Source organism: Gymnogyps californianus, chromosome 1, assembly GCF_018139145.2.
Source record: "Gymnogyps californianus isolate 813 chromosome 1, ASM1813914v2, whole genome shotgun sequence".
Taxonomy (NCBI): domain Eukaryota; kingdom Metazoa; phylum Chordata; class Aves; order Accipitriformes; family Cathartidae; genus Gymnogyps; species Gymnogyps californianus.
In genome coordinates, this window is record NC_059471.1 from 162475695 (window position 1) to 162485786 (window position 10092).

Consider the following 10092-nt stretch of genomic DNA (forward strand, 5'->3'; position numbering starts at 1 on the left):
GCCTGTTTACTGTGTCATGTTATTTTGGTTCTCTACAGTACATTTAACCCCCAGAGCTTACAGCCACCTTGATTCCAGATGGGCTTTTCATTCTTTGTCTGCTGTTTAATCAAGCCTCCATCTATTGTGTGCTGAGTTACTGAGAAACGCTTGATTGTGACAAGGTAACTTTATCACAGTACCTTTCATTGGCCCCTTATAGAACACAGGCAGCTGTTTAAAGAGTAATGCCAGGTGCTGCCTGACATTCATGTATGACTTTTTGAAGAGCAGGGATAAGGGGAACTGAGCCCACTCCCATTTCCATCTCATTCATCTGCTCTTAACCTTTCTCCACAGGTGTCTCAAAAGATGATAAAAGGTTGTCCTGGCTTTCAGAGTACTGTGATTTGGGGAGCAAATAGGCCAAAAAATTAGGAACAATGAAAGGGAGAGGCCATGGAACTTCTTGGCTTATCAAACTGGTGGTCCTTCAGGGCTCCCTTGCTGGTTTAATACTGTACCTGTGGCTCCATAGCTTCTGAAAATCCTATTTACAGGTGTAGGTTAGGAACCAGCCATTGTGATTTACTCTTCCAGGTCCTTTGCTGTAGGTGCTTGATACTGAATGGCAGGTGGACTCTAGCATATGAAAGTCATTCTCTACTGCAAGTAAGTTTTGTCTGATAAGGAAAGAAAAAAGATGTTGGAATTCATTGGATGCCAGAGGAATTCAATAGCTTTGGTCTTATTTCTGACCCTGAATGTTCCGTTTGTAATGTCTGTGCTTTACTGGCCATTCAGTACTGGACCAAACTCTTCTCCCTTTGACTTAAACTGGAATGATTCCCTTACCTCTTCTTCCAGTGTTGTCACATTACAGCCCATTTCTTTTGCTTGAGTGCAATAAAAAGCTCCCTCTTACTTCTGTTATTTATTTAGACTCTCAGAGATTACATGATCAGAATTAATTGATTCTTTTATCAGGTGTGATTGCTGGAGAGAATTAAGAAAAGCAGAACTAATTGAAAGAAGCTACCTGCTCTCCTTAAGGCCATCATTGTTTAAAGAGGATTTCAAAATACAGTATGTTTTAATGAGGCTTGTCTATATTAAATAGTCAGAGAAGTGGGAAGCTTCAGGCCATGATCTCCCCTCATCTAGATTGCTCTGGCTTTACCTTGCTTCTAGACTGTGGCATTCAGAATGTCTCAAACATTTGTGAGTTTTATGGTGTTTAAAATATTTTGCCTGCTCATGCTATTAACATTTAATTAGCCATCTGTTTGAAAAGGATAACTCTAATTGAACACTGGTAATGTTCAAACTATTACTCAAATGGATAGCCAAGAAAGAAAACAGATAGATGCGGAAGTCCTCCTTTTTTGGTCCTCTTTCCTCCTCCTTTGTGGGATTAAAAAAACCAAACAACCCTGTGCAGAGAAGAGGAACAGCTAACATATCTTCTCTCATCATCTGGAAACAAATCTTTGTGCTAGGTAGAGGCTGCCAGCTGTGAGGCATTGGACCTGTTTTCCTGGAAAGTTTAAAAAGAACAATGACACAGGGAAATGTCACCCTCCTAGAAAACAGTGGCATGATACACAAATCCTTTTGGAGACTTCTGCTCCTCTTTAGAAGAGCTTGGTTTGGGACCTCGCTTTCTTTTTTCCAGCGGAGTTGGCAGAGGCACCAGCCAGAGATGTAGTTCCCCCCTCTCCTTGGTTGTTGGGAGTAGGTCGCCAAGAAGTGCTTCAGAAGCAGCTCTTCACTAATTTGTGAGGCCTTCTAGTTTATTCTGGTACATATCCCTGTAGTCCGTGTCTGTGATAGATGCCACCAGTAAAGCTGCAGTGGGTCTGTGCCCTGCTTAGAGGAGAAATTAATCTAGACCTGAATGATGGAAAAGAACCGAGTAGCTTCTCGGTGTCTTACCAAGCGTGAACAGGTTTCTTTCCCAGTTGCCGCTGGCTTATCCGCTGTAACTGTGAGCATGGCAGACCGGACTGCCGCTGCCTCCTTCGAGGCCGGCACAGAGGCTAGCGCCGCCCCAACTGCACTTCCCACAGCTTCGTGCCACGTCTTCTACGTTAGGGGCCTCGACGCGTGTCACCGTCGCCGAGAGACCCCTTTATGCGGTTCCCGTGCTCCCTGGGTACCGTGTGGCAGCGGCGGCGCTGACCCCGCTGCGGCCTACAGCCCCCACAGCGCCCAGCGCCGCCGCCCGGATGCCGCGCATGCGCGCCGCCCGCCCTCCTGAGCAGCGTGTGGGGCCGCTGGGTCGGGGCCGGGCGCCCGCTCTGTGGGGACAGCGCGGCCGGCGGGCGGGCGGTGGCGGGGACGGCGCTGACGAGAGCAGGTGAGTGCCGGCGGGGCTGCCGCGGCCGAGCCGGGGGTGGCGGGCAGCGCTGGGCGGAGGGGGCGGGGGGCGTCCTGCCCGCGGGCAGGAGGGCTCGGCGGGCCGCCCCTCGCCCTCCGGGGCTGTCAGTCAGCCCTGCGATGGTCGGGCTCCCCAGTAATGGTCGCGCCACCTGTGAGGCACCTCACACACACCCCACACACACCACCACCACCCCCGGTACCCCATCCCTCCCCTACTCCCCTGCGGTGCCCCTCGGGCCGGGGGGGACGACTAAAGCCGTTGGGGCGGCCCTGCTGCTGGGGTTGTGTGTGGGGCGGGGGGTGCGCGGCCTCGTCTCCGCTCCCCGGCCCCTTCCCGGGCAGGGGCGGGGGGGAAGGGAGGGACACACACACCCCCCCCAGCCCCTGGACAGGCTCTTGCTCACCTGCTGCGCTGACGCAGGGTCTGGGCTCTGGCGAGTGACTCATGTTGTGCACAGCTTCATCGTCAGGCTCGGTTGGGTTGGTTGGGGCACATTCTGCCTGTGGGCGTGCTCTGCCTGGTCCCCACTTCCCCCAGGCTTTGCTCCCTCTCCCCCACCCAGCCCTGCTCCCCCCGTGCTCCCCGGGATATGTCTCTCCCGTAACCTGCCTTTTCTCCTCTCCGTGGCTGTGACTCTCAGGTGGTCTCGTCCGTCCAGCTCTGCCGTCCTCGCCTGAGTCTTTTCAGAGGTGCCCCAGAGGAGAGAGTGTCTGTCTCCTGTCTGGCTTAGGGGAAGGAACAGTCATGAAACAGAGATGGAAATATGGCAGTATCCTCTAGGCAGTGGGCATAGACAGATATGCTGCAGGCCCTGTGACTGTCAGCTGTAATAAATGTTAGAAGGAAGTTCGGAGACAAATGTAATTCCTCATACTTGGTGATGTAAATTCAAGGGAGTGAAGAACTGCCGTGACACAGATTTAAATCTCTTTGCAGGCAGTGGTTGTGGGCTCTGGGACAGCTGGTGTCTCTTCACAGAGCTGGTAAGGGTGGGACAGGAAAATTTTCTTCCCTGTATCTGCTTTTCTTCCTAATTTTTTGAGGAATGTCTGAATTTAGGCAGGTACTTTCCTTCTAAACAAGTAGATTTCAGTGTTGGTGTGTGGTTTTTTAATGTGATGTCATAGCTTCCTACTTCATGATGTCTCAGCCTTACTCTGTATGGCTTGCTGTGATGTTTGGGGGGGGGGGAAGGAGTGGTGGGAATAAAGCAGTAAAAGTGCCTTGAGGAGATGGAGGATCGTTTTGTGCTAATAGATGGGAGAGAGAAGCGGTCTTGCTGGAATTAAGAACAGTAGGTGTTCAGTAGTAAGAAGCTGGGTCTTAGAATCACCCAAGAAGAAACTACCAGCCTAGCAGGAGTGGGGCACTGCTGTGCTTTTGCCAAGATGTTGATCGGAATACAGTTGCTTGCTGGATAATCTGAATTCTGGAGTAGTTTTTCAACTGCGACAGAGTCTGGAGTGGTGTGCGGGAAAGAAACAGTCACTGGAACAAAGATCTATTTCATTATGTATTTTCGGATCCGCACGCTGTGTGTGTGGCTTTCCCTATGCAGAAACAAAGGTTGGATTCCTACCCTGGAGAATTCACGACGTAAAAGGGAAGGAAGGGTGTGAGAAGAGGCGTGACATGTAATTAAAGAGGTCAGAGTGGGGACGGGTTGTGTCATGTTAATATAAAGTTATGTTAATTCTGTATTTAACAGATTAAAATGACAGGTGCCACCTTTCTTATTTCCTGTTTAGGATAACGTTTTGATAATGTGTCTTGGTAATCTCAGGGAGATGTCATTCACAGTGACTCTTCCTCCGAAGAAGGACAAAGGGAATCCATGAGGGGCAGCAGAGAGGAGGGGCATATTTCTGGAGGAAGTGCACTGGTCAGGGGATGATAGAGTTAACATCAGCTAATGAGGCGAGGGAAGTACTGCACACCTGCTCAGGATTGAAATGATTCTCCAATTTTGGGGTCTCTGCTAATGTCTTTTAGGTTTCTCTTCTTTGCTGTGCTTTTAACCTGTTGCTTGCTTTCCTGCAAGATGGTATCTTTTGCAAACATCAGTGTTCCAAAGGACCTTGACTAAAAGATAGGCAATAATAAAAATATTTAGCTTTTAAAAATCAACATCTCTTACCTGATGTGACATGGTAACAGTAGAGATTATTGGTTAAGGGATCTGTATGAAATGAGCTGCCAGTCTCAGTCCCATTCGTAGTGAATTGATTTGTGTTGCAAAATTGCTTACCATGTTTGGTATTCAGGATGCTTTAACAAAGGAATTGGTGAGTTCGCCCCTGCCAAGTGATACCGCATTTGAGGTTGTAACTGTTTTGGAAATGATTGGGGTGATGTCTGTCTTCCTGGCTGTTAATTGCAAACTTCTCACCAAAACATGAGAAGGAAAGAAAACTCTAAAAAAAATAAATCCTAAGGAGTATTGCAACTTTATCTTCAGTGATAAAGGTAAGGCAGCTGATATTTTGGTGTATGTGGTCCTACAGCTCTTCTAGCTAAATCAGTGGTGATCCTAGTTGGTGACCTGGATCACACTGGTGATCCTAGATCCTATCTTAGCTCAAGTGGATAGGATCTAGAGATTTTGTAATTGTCAAGTAAGATGAGGTAGACAAATAGCTTCATTGTATATAGTGAGTGCAGTGTCCTAAATGTCCCTCGAGATGGAGAGGGGTTGGCGCTTCAGGTGTGTATCCTCAGCAACACAAAGACTTCTTTAAACTTCTTTCTGTGCCACCCTTCATCACACAGTCAAGATTTTAGATACATAAAGCTTACACAGGTTAAGTATCTGGGAGCATTGGGGAAAATCTCACTTGTCAGCTGTGTTACTGTTGACAGCAGGTAGGGAAGAGGAGGATGTTGTCTTGCGACATTTGCTTTGTCTCTGAGGAAGTCTCAGCTTTTTTTAAATTAGAGTGCAACAAATTATATTGGTAACAGAGCAATCCTGTTTCTGGTTTAAGAAAAAAAGCAGCCCTTAGGAGAAATGAAAACACACTTGTTTTATGAGATAGGAGAAAAGAAGATAGCATATTGGTATTAGTATGACTATGAAAACACTGCCCAGTCAGTGCAGTATTTCTTGGCTGGGAAGTACCTGATGATTCAGAGATGAGAGAAAATGTCCATAACCGGACAGCCCTTTTGTTCTGGAGGAGAAATATTCTTGATCCCCAGAAACAGGAAATATCAGGGGTTTTGTTACAAATGGTAACGATTATTGTATATGTTGCTTTTTTTCCTCAGAGTTATCTGTGCCTATAAATTTCTGCAGGAGCAAGATCTAAGTAGTCTAACATGACATGCTAGGTAAGAGCTTTGCAAACAGTCCTGAGAGCTGTTTTGGGTGTTACTAGCCTCTTCAGAAAGTTGAGTTCTGGTAAGAGGGAGCCCTGAAGGAGAAAAATCTTGAGTGCTATGGGATATACTTTCCTTAGAAAGCCATTTTCTGGAGCTAAATGAAGTGAGAACTGCTTAGAGTCCTGCTAGGTGAATCTGACATTGTTTTCCTAATACTAGAGCAAATAGTAATACAACAGAGCTACAGGAGAGTGACCTGAATCTAGCCTTTCTGGCGCCTCACCAAGAGAATGGCAAACCCTGACAGCTAAACCTTTGCAAATCTGTCGGAGGCCATATCAAGGAAGAGCCATTCTTCGGGCTGTTGTTCCTTTGTCACTGGGAACAGTAGGATGAGACCAGCTTGAGAATCAAAACTTTCACCTGGGGTGACCCTACAGGCGTGGCTCTGGAGGTGATGGAGAGAGCCTCGGATGGCACCGCTTGTCACTGCTCAGGGTAGAGTGACATATAAAAGACTTCATAATATCTGTCTTTAAATAACTGTCAGTAGTGTCTTTCAGCCTTTCTTTGATTGGTATAACCCTGCATCTCTAACAGAAATATTTTCTTTCAAACTTCTGTATAGCAAATGAAACTGGACAGTTGCCATTACCTTCCACAGACATCTTATAAATAGTTTGCAGACTTGCAGAAGTTTGTGGACCAGAAGGTAAAAACCACTTCTGGAGAGTTTTGGGGAAAATGAGTTTCTGTAGAGTTCTGCAGAAGTGCCCTGGTCCTGCGGCATGCTTATTTGGGTGAAAGTGTCTGTTTATTGTGCAGAAATTGACTCTCATGGAAGAGATGTTTGGGGCCCCCTTAGACACTAATCAGAAACCTTTGGTTTATATTTGTGTAGCGGTGTTTAATGTGGAACCGCCTTTACCCTAAGCCTTGACGACTAGGGTGATGGCAGACCTACCTTTTGGCACATGTGGGTTTTCTTCCCTCTGTGTTGGAAGCAAGGAGAATTTTGCTGTGCAGTGAAAGTGGACACCTTGCTAGTTTGTATCCCGGCCTTTTTTCCAACCTCATTCAATGCAGATAAAAAAAAACCAACAACTGTTGTTCCAGTGCTTGATCTATTGTAATCGTCCTGTGTGAGATGGGAGGAGCACTCTATATTCCCATCACATATCCTCTCACCACTCAAATAATGGGAGCACCGGGAAAGGGGAAACTCCTCCTCCTCTGATCTCAAGGGTCTTGGCAAACAAGAGGTTCTCCACAGCAGTGCAGTTCATGCTTAGCAGGCACAAAGTGTCTGCTATGTAAGGACAGACACCCTCTGCTTTCCAGGGCTAAAAGTGTGGTAGCTTGTGTTAGCAACACAGGGAATTAGCAGAGCCATAAGTAAGTTTGGTTCTGGTTTGGTTTGTTGTTTTTTTTTCATGAGCCACATGGGGGAAGCCTTTGTTATGTCCAGATTTTAGAAGTAAGAGCTTCAGCCTTTTCAAGCTTTGTCCTGCATAAAGGATCAGCTGTCTGCTTTGGAGACAGATAAATAAAAGGCAGTTCTGCTCTGAAAAGAAAATATATGTTGGTATGTAGGATATCTGCATTCTATGTAAGTAGGTGTTGTGTAGGGTTTTTTTTAGAGGCAAGCGTGACACGTTGAACTATGATCAGGAAGTCCATCTGTGGTCTGTCCAATGCATAAGCGGTAGGAAACAGGATTCTGCTTTTTCACATCCTTATTTTCAAAATGGAGATGAAATGGATACAAAACTGGAAGTTACTTGTTCTGTTCCTTTTGTATAAACTGAAAATGGTTCAGCACCTTCAGCTCCAGTGGGTCACTCTCTGTCATTACAGCAGGCAGGCTTGCTGGACACCCATCAGTGCAGGGAGCAGCTCTGTTGCATGGAGGTACCTTTTAGTTACATTTCCGCACGGAATTACATTTCCAGTGTGGCCAGGAGTCTACAAGGTGCTCTATGGCAGGAGACGCAGAGTTCCAGTTTACTTTTTGTTGTCTCTGTTGTGTGTCGCTGTAATAGTGCCCCAGGGCAGGTGGGAGGAGGCACTTTGGCCCGTCACACTCCTGCAGTCAGTATGTGATCCCAGTTGGTGACTGGGCAGCACTGGAGTCCTGAGAGATGCCTCTGCAGCTGTCAGCAGCTTGCCACCTTGCCTGCCCGCCCACCTGGCTCTGCAAGGCCCTCACCTTTGCTGCTTTCCAGGTCTCACGTCCCCCTTTCTAGGCCTGCTGTAGGCTTTTATTTTATCTCTGATTCACTTTCTCTGCTATGAGGAGGTGGGCTGAGGGCAGTTAAAGTCCCCCAACTTTTCATTCCAAGTCATGTGGTAGAAAGCAAGCATGAAGGCTACCTCAACACCTCCCTCTTGCATTTGTACTGTGTTGCTCAACACTCAAAGCAATGTGAGGCTGGTCATGGTTTGTAAGCCTTAAACAGATAGTTCCTGGAATGACCAAGGTTCGCCAACACCATATTGACTCCTTAACCAGGAGTTGGTGTCTGTCAGTGCCTGCGTGGGATTCTGCATCCCTTAAAAAGCCAGGGTGTCAGGGTGCGAGGGGCAGAGATTACCTGCATCTTGTCCGCCCCTTGGTCAGGTGTGTGGCTGTTCTTTGTTCACTTAGCTACTTGTTTGTGAAGCTGGAGTTTTCTTCTGACTGTATATGTGCAAAGCAAATATTGACTTGTGGGACTAACGGCATTTGCAGCTCCAGGATATGCCTTTGCCTGACCTGAAGCAGATGGGGGAAGGGAAGGCAAAGGGCTTTCTGCTGAGAGCTCCCCTTGTGCATTTCATTGGGCAAGTCAGGATTTTAATTAGGAAAACAAAGCTTTCCAGGTGTGAGAGGACAAAAATGAACTGCCTGATTCAGTGCAGGGTCTGATTTTTGTCTGATTTCTGAGAGAGGAAGAGTCAGTCTAAATGTTAAATTGGATGCAATCTATACGGGATTTTAAAAGCTGAGCTGGAAGAGGCTTCTAGAACTACACCTAAGTCCATGGCCTCTGCATGAGTACTGTGGCTTTGCAGTCGCTTTTCTCTCTTCCAAAACATATTTTTTTTAATAAAGGAAGAGAATAGAGAGCAGTGGAAACCAGCTGACAGTCCAGAGGTGGCAGTGGGATTTACTGCATGCAGTGTTGCTTCATGTTCAAATTAAGCGTAACAGAAAGCAGAGTTTTTCCCCATGCTAGCTTACTGTCACAGGAAGTATTGTATATGCTGTTCCTATGACAGCGGGTGAAAATCATTCTAGAAATAATTGTTATGCTTGTTCTGGTCCTTCTGACGATGTTCGCTGACAGCTCCTGCATAGTTACTAGTTGTAATGTTTTCAGCATACAAAAACATTGCTTTGTAATAAGTTCGTCTTGTGCACAGTCTGTCTGCTAGAGGTATGTTGCTTTTTTGGTGGCTTTTTGGTGGATTCTTTTCTTTTTTTTTGGTTGCTAAAATCAGCAGGGTAAGAACACTCCTGGGAAGGAGTTTCTGTCCCAAAATATCCTACTGAAAGGCTCCAGACAGCGTCATTTCATGCCTAGCACATCCAGGCGCTACCACAGCAGGCTTAAGTGGAGATCACGTGGCAAAAGAGGCCAAGCAAATAAAACATAGGCAGCAGGAGATTGTTATCTGGTGTTTGCAAGAAGCCAGGCAATTGAAATCTCTCATATCACAGCTGTGTGGAAGAGCAAGTGTGTCTGGAGGAGGCTTGATATTGCCAAGTGGAAGTAAATTTGCAGGTCTTCTTTGGATATAATCCTGCACGGTGTGTATTTGCAACTCTGACAAAGGTGTTGCAGCTGGAGTGCTTCAGATAGCTGTACCTGGTGCTGGCTGCATGCTTCCCTTGCACGGGGGTGCTTCCCTTCTTTTTCAGGTGCATGCACTGTCATTATAGCTGTCTTCTAGCACGCTGGAATCAATGGTGGTGTGATTTGTTTTAGAGTCTGAACTCAAAAAGTAAAGCTGCAAATAACAGGTACCATTTGCATTTTAACAAAAAATGCGTTTCTTTCAAAGTGTGAAAACTACCTGTTGTGTGACCAAAATTGGTTTGTACAGGAAACTTAAATTGCCTTTAAACACGAGAGATGCTTCTTAATGCATGGGTGAAAACTGGTTTTAATTTTAGAGTTCTGAGGATTTGGGAGTTGCCATTAACATTTGTTCGATCTGATGTGTTTTTTCCTTTGTATCCCTTACTGTTGCTAGTTTTCAGAAGTGTGTACTGTGCAAATAATACAGCTAAGTTAGCTGTAGCAATTTCATGCATGCAATTTCACAGGCTTCATGGGAGCCCGTTTTGTTACTTGCTGCCTCCTGGCTAGGAAAGTTTGAGAGTTACTTTAGGTTTATATCCCTCAGTCAAAGGAAAGAACTTA